We start from the raw sequence: 9,461 nt of genomic DNA on the forward strand, positions 1-9,461 counted from the left end.
CCTCCCCACACTCCCCAAAAAATAATTTTGGAAGCAAAAAAATCCATGGGCCTCTAACTCACACCACCATTGAGAACAATATTTCAAACCTTTTTCTCTACTTGAGTAGAAACTACATTTCATGCTCAGTGATATCTTCCAACAATTATTCCTGAGTATTCCCTGTAGCTGAAGAATTTTTATTTGGATATATTCCTAAAAGGGTTTTCCAGGTCATCCTTGCAAATTTTCTTGAAGTACCGTAGTATTCCAAATTCTAATCCATGTTCCCATACTGTTGGGATTTGGCATGGTGTAGTGCTGGAAGAAAATACGCCCTAACATGGATATCTGTTTAACGCAGATACAAAACCACACATATTGCTTCTAATTCTTGAGAATCAAAATAATTTGGTGGTACTCAAACTATGAGGGAAAATGTGGGTTTTTTTGGATTTCAAGTATCTCCACAAATTCCATCTTGAAGGGAGGTTCAAGCTGGAGACTATTTGCACATTCATTATGATAGCTCTTATAGTGTACATATTCTTCTTGAGTCACATAAAAGATTTCTCAGTGTCAAGAAAACACAGTCTTGGAGGTTTCGTAGATCCACCTGCTGTTATCTTTTCGTCAAGGGAACACATCTCCACTGCCTCCAATCGCCAAGAAAATTATGCAATTGTCTGAGGAGTGATGGATAAGACCGTAGCTGCTTCCACTACTAGGCCAGTTATTGGAGAACTAACAGTGAGCATGTGGCATATACACCTCCAATTCCAACTCCAACAGAATTATTAAATTTGATATTTAATCTGGAAAGATAGGCAGTGTTAGAAAAAAATATACAAAAAGATTTTTACAAAGGGGGAAAAAAATACAGCATATGCAGTTAAATAAAATAAAAAGGAATAATGATAGAAAGTCACTAAACCTGATGTCACGGAAATGGCTCAGATTTATGAAGGGAAGCTCCTCTGATGAAAATATCCAGTGAAAATGTGGGTTAAGCCTATACAGGAATGTATCTTCCTAGCAATGAACAAGGATCATAATTGGCATTGGCTTTTTATTAGCACAAGCTACACCTACATACCTTCCCTCTGCCTCTGGTGACTCATAACAGAGATGGACTTCAGAGAACTATTGTCACATAGTGACTAGGGATGGTGGTCACCTACTTGATCCCTCGAACTAGAAGGTGCCCTTCTATGTCCCTGGCCCTAGGGTTAACCCGGAAGTTGGAGACCTCAAGGTCACATACCTTGGTATTCTCCTATCCTAAACCGTATCTGTTCCCTCCCCAAGCCAGGGAGGTGTGAGGCTGAAGAGTATAGAATTACACTAACCATACAGACAAGGGAAGACTGACAAGGATGAAAGAAAACTACAATCATACAAATATACTCACAAAACAACAGAGGGAAACACAGGGAAAGGATAGATAGGAGAAAGGAAATAGGAGAAGATGAGGATAAGCATGCAAACCACCGCCAAGCAAAGATTTCCTGAACAACTCCTTAACTGCCTATTCCAAACACTGATTTTACCTCCAACATCTAACCCGAAGCTCAAAACTATCACTGGCAATTCCCAAGTGTCTGTGGTGAGCATATGACGGTATCCAACTGAGACACTGAGTGACTTTGATTTTTTGGTTGTGTGTGTTTTTCAATTTTAATGCATACCTAATAAAGGTGATTTTTTATAAGGGATTTTTAGTTTATACCTCAGTCTTTAGTAATTGTTTAGATTCTACCTTAAGCCTTAGTTTTATTTGGCTTGGACTGATTTAACAAGACCTGTCACTATCCATCATTGTCCATGCTATAGGCAGAAAAATAATTACATGAAGGTGGTATAATTATGCAAGTAAAAGATCTTCTGTGCTGGAAGTTTCCAAAATATCTTTCTTAAGAGCAGATAATAGGAAATCAAGTCCTGTGTGGCCAGAATGGAATTATGGTAACAGCTGGAATGATGGTAAACCCTGTTCCTGAGTATGCTTAGAAAGTAGAAAACACATGCCCAAACATTCTTTTCCAACTAAAGGAAAAGCTTATGAAAACGAAAAATAGTCAAAAATAAGCATATGTAAACTATGATACAGTAAATGCTGAAGAAGATAACTTCAATCCAAAGAGTAAGGCCAAGGCCTAACAACAATAAGAAAATGGAAATGCTCCCATTGAAAATAGACACAGGGAAAACGGAGCAGAGAACACCATCCAATAAAAACATTAATTTATTGATTCAAACAATTGACAATACAAAAGTATACATACCAATAATGGCTTATATAGTAAAAAGGAAAAGGAGGGATACTAAGGCCAAAACAGAGGTACACATGGTGATCTTGCGACCAAGTTTTATAAAGTGTATAAAGCGACAATATGGTACAACATGGTACGTCCCGGGCAAAGTACCCATACAAGGTGTAATAGATATTGTCTACCCCTTGTGAGAAAGCATCCAACGCGAAACACGAGTCAGGGGGTCCCAGAGGGGCACATTGGCGTACTGGCGATCATGGGTAAGTGACATTATTTAGATGCTGAAGGGCACTCGATTTGCTTAAAAGCTCTAGACAATATCTATTACACCTTGTATGGGTACTTTGCCCTGGACTTACCATGTTGTACCATATTGTCGCTTTATACACTTTATAACCCTTGGTCACAAGATCACCATGTGTACCTCTGTTTTGGCCTTAGTATCCCTCCTTTTCCTTTTTACTATATAAGCCATTATTGGTATGTATACTTTTGTATTGTCAATTGTTTAAATCAATAAATTAATGTTTTTTATTGGATGTGTTCTCTGCTCCGTTTTCTCTGTGTCTAAAGGAAAAGCTTAATATATTCTATGAGTGGTTAGCGCAGTGTTTCTAAATTCCAGACCTTATTGCCCACCAACAAATCATATTTTCAGGATTTCAGGATGTCCTACTGGGTTGCTTGAACAAAACCTCCTGAATTTTGAATTGAAGGCAGTGGCCATCAAATCTGTCTCATTGTAACACCTGATTGTTCCAAGATCGTTCATCAGGCCTGACAGATGTGCTGAGCAGTCTGCCCGTGTGTTCAGATTCCTTGACACCGGTATGTGCTCAAGGCGTGATTTACTTTTATTATTGTTTAAATATGTATTCACACTGAAAGATAATTATGAAAGGGTTTTCTTTAGAATACCTTACTCGTTTCACAATAATATTTCAGTCTAAGTATTTTGCTGGTGACCCGCTCATTCGTCACAAAAGATCAGGGTTCTCAACAACACGTCATCTTGTATAAACCTGACTTGTGCTGCCCAGAACCATGGCATCTTATGGGCACTGAACAATCTATGACAGATAGCTGTGATGCTAGTAACTACTGACAGACTAGCCGTGAGACAGAGTGGTCAAGAGGTCCAAGGTCAAAAGCCATGAAGGTAAGTCATAAACAGAAGGAAGAGACAAAGGCATACGGTACAAGGTCAGAATACTGGGAGGATAGCTGATCAGGGCAGAAGGGGTTAACCAGACAGATGGTCAGAATGAGGTCCAAAGTCAGGCAATGAAAGATCTATAAAGAGAAGGCAATGCACAGAGAGATAACCCACACAGTAGCTGAATGTACATCTATCAGAGGTCTCAGAGTAACAACCCAGTTAAGTGGCCTGGCAATCACCTGGGATAATGAACACCTGGAGGCAGCCAGTGCCTCCCAGTCTCAGAATGGACAGCTGAGCTGTCAATCAACACAATGACAGCTCAGCACACCCCTGCACCAGACTGGATGACTGAGCTGTCAATCAAAGTAATTGCAGCTTCATCACTTCTTTGTACCAGATTGAACGGCTGAGCTGTTGTAAGGAGGTCAGGGCATAGCCATGTAAATATTGACATTATTGTGTATTATCTGTATTCCTGACATCTCTGTGTGCTGTATGTATGTCATGTGTGTGTGTGTTTGCTTCCATATGACAATAGTTAGTTAGAGATTTAGAGTTAGTTGTAATTCCAGAAAATGGACACTAGATGGGGGCACTGAGCACAACTGGAGGAAGGGTTAGTCTAGAGGAGTGGCTAGCCAGGAGCAAAAAGAAGATAGTTTTCCTCCTTGAGTTAGTTGAGCCGGGATAGCCATACTGGACAGTGGAGTGCAGCAGATGCCTACAGCAGCCAGCGAGGAAGGTCGCTGGAGGTCCTTCAGTTAGAGACTGGGAACTGGAGGACTAGGGAGACTAACGGAGGAGTCTCAGTAGTCAAGTCAGCTAGAAACGAAGAGCTGAATTGACAACCAAGCCAGTCTGTGGAAACCAGCCCATGTTTGGAATTCTCAAGTCAGGGAGGTCAGTTGGTGAGCCCCCTGTGGAAGTGGCAGCTGGAGTATGGGAGCTGTGCCTAAAGTCTTGTGAGCTGCAAACCTAGGACATGTACAGGAGCAACAGTGCCGTAAAGGGGTGAGCTGTTATGGAGTAGACAGGTACCTTCGTGGGCTGAAGTCGGTCTCAGGAAGAAGCTTCGAAGTGCCGTGTTCACCGTGTTCCGTGTGGCGTGTCCGCTTGCTTGCGTGGTTCATACGTGTGTAACGGAAGAAGAAGTAACATACTGCTGTAGATGAAGATGTATTGCTGGTACCGTGTAAAGAGTCCTGAAGCCGTTATGGATGTGCTGTGCCCTGAAGAGAATAAACTTGAACTGTTTAAGTTGTTTCCAGCCTCTGTCTGCAGTTATTTGAGTCTCAAAAGTGAACAGCATACTAGAGATGGAAAAGCCACCAGCACAGTAAGTACTGGAGCGACTGAAGAGGCTACCCCTCGGCGGCCGTGGTATTACATTGTCAGTAACTGCATCCCAGACATATTGAGGGGTGGAACTGTGACAGTAACTCTTCTTCTTGGGGAGGACACTGGACCCCAGACTTCCCAGAAAATTTTAGATGGAAACTAACTGATAGGCCTTCACATCTCAAGCTTGGACCAAGGATATCTCCTCTGGTCCGTATTCCCTCCAGTGGATGAGGTATTGGAGGGCATTTCAGACCCAATGAGAATCTGCAAACCACAACCCACCGTTGACCGAAACGGGATGAGGGAGACAATGCCGAAGGGACAAACTCCTTTAATAGGGATTTATGGAATACATTTTGGATGCGAAGGATGGAGGAACCTTTAACCACCACATCTAGGATCTCATAGGGATGAATAAACTTTGGACCCAACTTCTCCGATGGCACTTCAAGTTTAATGTTCCTAGATGACAACCAAGCCTTATCCCCAATCTTAAAAACAGGACGCACCAAACGTCTTCTATGCTCTTTGCAATTTTGGGGAATCTGGGCAGTCCCAATATTCTTTTGAACCTCAATCCAGACATCCCCAAATCTCTGTACGGTGACCTCCACCCGAGGACATTCAGAACTAATCCTAGAAAATTCACAAAAATGGGGATGAAAACCATAATTACAGAAAAAATGGTGAGGTTCCAGGAGACTAATTTACTTGACTGTTAAAAGCAAACTCAGTGAGAGGTAAAATGAAGACCAGTCTTCCTGTGGAGGTACCACAAAGCACCTTAAAATTTGTCTCAAAGATTGGTTTGTCCTCTCAGTCTGACCATTGGTTTCAGGGTGCTAAGCAGATGAAAATGACAGGTCAATACCGAGTTTACTACAAACAGCTGTCCAGAAATTAGAGACAAATTTTACTCCCCCATCAGAGACATTTGTGGTGCCCCTGCGTTCTCAGTCGCCACAGGGTACTGCACTTCATTCAGAGGTGTGGTACTCTGCTCTCAGATAAGGAAGGGGCACTGCCAGGACTCACACACCCAGCATCCAACACTGGTCCTCATCTGAACAGCGGGGAGTTAAGTAGAGGGTGTGGGTGGAGGAAGTTAGAGAGGGAGGAGTCAGAGTGTGGTAAGCAGAGAGCTATCAGACTAGAGGGACAGTCTAGCAGGGGGGCTGAAGCTGAGTGCAGCTTGTCCCCAGACTACAGAAAGAGAAGCAAGAGAGAAGGAAAGGATCCAGTAGTGGAGAGGAAGAAGAGGTCTCAGGGGCACGGATAGTGAGAATCCATCTGTGGGGCCCATATCCACCTGTCCTCCCCAGGTGGAGGGACCAGGTGGCAGTAAGGGGACCGGCCACAAAACTAGTGGAGAAACTAAGGACTCAGCTAGGATACTGGAGGCTGCAGTATTTGCAGGTGCTGTAGCCACATCCATACATATTACTGAAAAGGCAGACATATAGGATCCAGGGGTCTGACCAACGTCACCCGACAAGATCTGAGTCTGATGGCTCGGGACACTGAGTAGGAAGATGCAGGGCAGGAGAGGCGGTAGCCAGTGTAGAGAGACGGCCAGGAAAGGAACATCTAAGGGAGCCCTGGAAACGTGCACCCCAAGCTACCTGAGAGCTTTCTGGACCACTATCCCTGAGGACACAGCACCCCCAGCTGGGGTTTGTACCATCTGAACTGTGAGTAAAACTTGTGAAGACTGCACCTTGCTGTGTCCTCCAATTTATTGCTGCATCACTTGCCCTGCACTACAACCACCATCATCACCATTCCTTACACCATAACTTTCCCTGGGGAATAGCTCTGCCTGTGGAGAGCTGAACCAACTCTGCTGCATTAATATCTACCCCAGTGGACTGAATCTGCAGCGTTGGCTAACACCTTTATTTGCCAAGTGCCACAGGTGGCATCACGAACTATCTTTCTTAAACTTAATCATCCCCTTATCATCATTTTCATTGGACACCCAGGGCCACGGATTTGGTCACCACTGTTGTGACACTTCCCCTTTAAGAACTGCCTGGTACCGAGTCCCCATGGCCCTGGCGGGCGCTCCATTTTGGCGTTACGAACAGGATGAACTAACCTGGTACCACCGGGTCCAATGTGCCATAGACTAAATTGAACTGTGGAATCGCTGCCATTGCGGTAACACGCGGTGTGCTGGGAGACGTGTCGTCATGAGCGTTATCAGACAAGGGTGCGAAAACCATACCTGCCCCCTGCAAGTATTACTATACATCAAGAACATGTCCGTCAGCCAAAGAGATCCGCCTCCTGATCTGGTATGGCGGGAAAGGAAAGAAAAAGAAAGACCACCCACGGAGGAGAGAGCGAAAATCAGCAGCAGGAGCTGAACAGCAAGATGGTGAGCGGTGGCGACCCAGAGCGTGGGGTGGCAGTGGAGAACTCCCCCAGCATCTGAAGCCCGGATATGGCGCAGTCGACCGCTGGACATCCAGAGCTCCTCGAGGCTCAAGTGGAGGAGCTGAGTCGTCAGCTCCTGGGCACAGAGCTGACTGCAGCGCAAAAATGGAAGGCGGCTTTGCGGAAATGAGCAAAGATGCAGGAGACACATCCCATCCGGCGGGAAGTAGCACTGACCCCAGTGGAGCAGGAGAAGGAGACCGGCACCGGGGAGATCATGGCAGGGACCGTAGCAGACCCTGCCCCTGCGGCCAAGGGGGTTTTGGTGGGCCCATTAGAAACCCCGCCAGTCCCTAAACCTGGTGAGACTTACCAAACACTAGTCTGGGACCGCCTGAAGGCTCTGCTGGAACCCACCGGCAAACCCCTTAAAGTGAGCATGGGTATAGTGGCATTTCGGTGGGAAGACCCGGTAACTGGCATGATGGGGTTCCCTGGGGAAGAGCAACCAGAGGGGTCCCAGATAGAAGTCCTCAGCTGGGAAGAATATCAGCAGCAGCTTGCGCTTAAGTAGGAAAGGTTTTGCTTAATAGAGGAATTGAAGTTTACATTGCAGATAGTTTGATAAATGGATAATTAATACTTAATGTCTCAGGTAGTTTCTATTTTGCTAAATCTATTTTTCACACCCGGAGATAGCTTATAATGTTGTGAAAGTTATCTCTATATTTATATAATAGTTATTTGTAACGTTCAAGCAGAGGTGCCTCCCATAAAGGGAAGGAGAGTTACCTGTTCACTTTTCTATTCATTGGAATGCATTCCAGAAAATTTGCATGTTGTAACAAATTTTTGCTCTGTTCCAGCCCGAGGACGTGCTGTGTTTAACGGATGGGGTATGTGGTGCCCCTGCAGTCTCAGTCGCCACAGGGTACTGCACTTCATTCAGAAATGTGGTACTCTGTTCTCAGGTAAAGAAGGGGCACTGCCAGGACTTACTCCCAGCATCCAACACTAGTCCTCTTCTGGCCAGGGGGGAGATGAGTAGAGGGTGTGGGTGGAGGAAGTTAGAGGGGGAGGAGTCAGAGTGTGGTAAGCAGAGAGCTATCAGACTAGTGGGACAGTCTATCAGGGGGGTTGAAGCTGAGTGCAGCTTGTCACCAGACTACAGAAAGAGAAGCAAGAGAGAAGGAAAGGCTTCTGTAGTGGAAACCGAAGGCTGCAGTATTTGCAGGTGCTGTACCCACATCCATACATATTCGCTGAAAAGGCAGACATATAGGATCCAGGGGTCTGACCTCTTGGTTGGTATGTACTTTTAGCACCTTTATTTGCACATTGCACTTTTCATTACCAGTGGTTGTCTACACTGAGCGGTAAAATATGCACATGCACTTTATCTTTAGAAAAATGGCTCAGTAATGAATTATTTTATTGCACATCTAATTATATAATAGTACTTGCCATGAATATGCACTAATTACTTTTATGATCACTATATTGGAAATATATACTAATAGGTGTGTATTATAATATACAAGGAGACACACTTTCATGTTAATTAATATATATATATATATATATATATTTGGTTTCTACATATATATTTCTACTGCCAAAACCATTGTGGCTTGTTCAATGCCCTTAGCACACCTTGGTGTTTTTAATATCTGATTTTTTCATGAATAAATTTATTTTTTGTAAACATCTTGTCTTTTTATTAATTCCCTATTGTATGTTATATTGTCTTTTCTTTGATACAATAAACCTAATTTTATTATTAGCACTTTGAATGTCTTTTGTTTGGGATATATGATATAATAGATATTCTTAGTCTTTTTTGAGAAAATTCTTTTGGTATATTTTTGGTATTTCTTTTCCATATAGGTATCTACCATATACTGTATAGCTTGTATACTGGGGAAATCCCTTGTATCATGCACCTCAGGCAATAGGCAAAACTAACACTAACATGTTGAAAAAAAGCAGATCTTCATTAAAAAATGTATATATACATAAAAATATAAAAACAATATAGAAATATCTATATATATAATTGCCTTAAATTGCCCGTCATCCACTTCCATCTGGATGTCCCCGAATCCCACAATCCACCGCACCACACTGGAAGTACGCCAACTGCCATATTGGAATACCCAAGTGATGGGTATTCCAATATGGCACCCGCTGGTGGTACCAGGCCCTTCCATAGTACCGCCAGCGGGACACCGCCGGAACCCCCTGCCGCCGCCAGACCCCCCCGCCGCTGGACCCGCCACCGTTGCTGCTTGACCCGCCGTTGCTACTATTGGACCCGCCGCCGCTTC

This window comes from Dendrobates tinctorius, unplaced genomic scaffold (assembly GCF_039654945.1).
Source record: "Dendrobates tinctorius isolate UK_male_01 unplaced genomic scaffold, ASM3965494v1 ptg000303l, whole genome shotgun sequence".
NCBI lineage: Eukaryota > Metazoa > Chordata > Amphibia > Anura > Dendrobatidae > Dendrobates > Dendrobates tinctorius.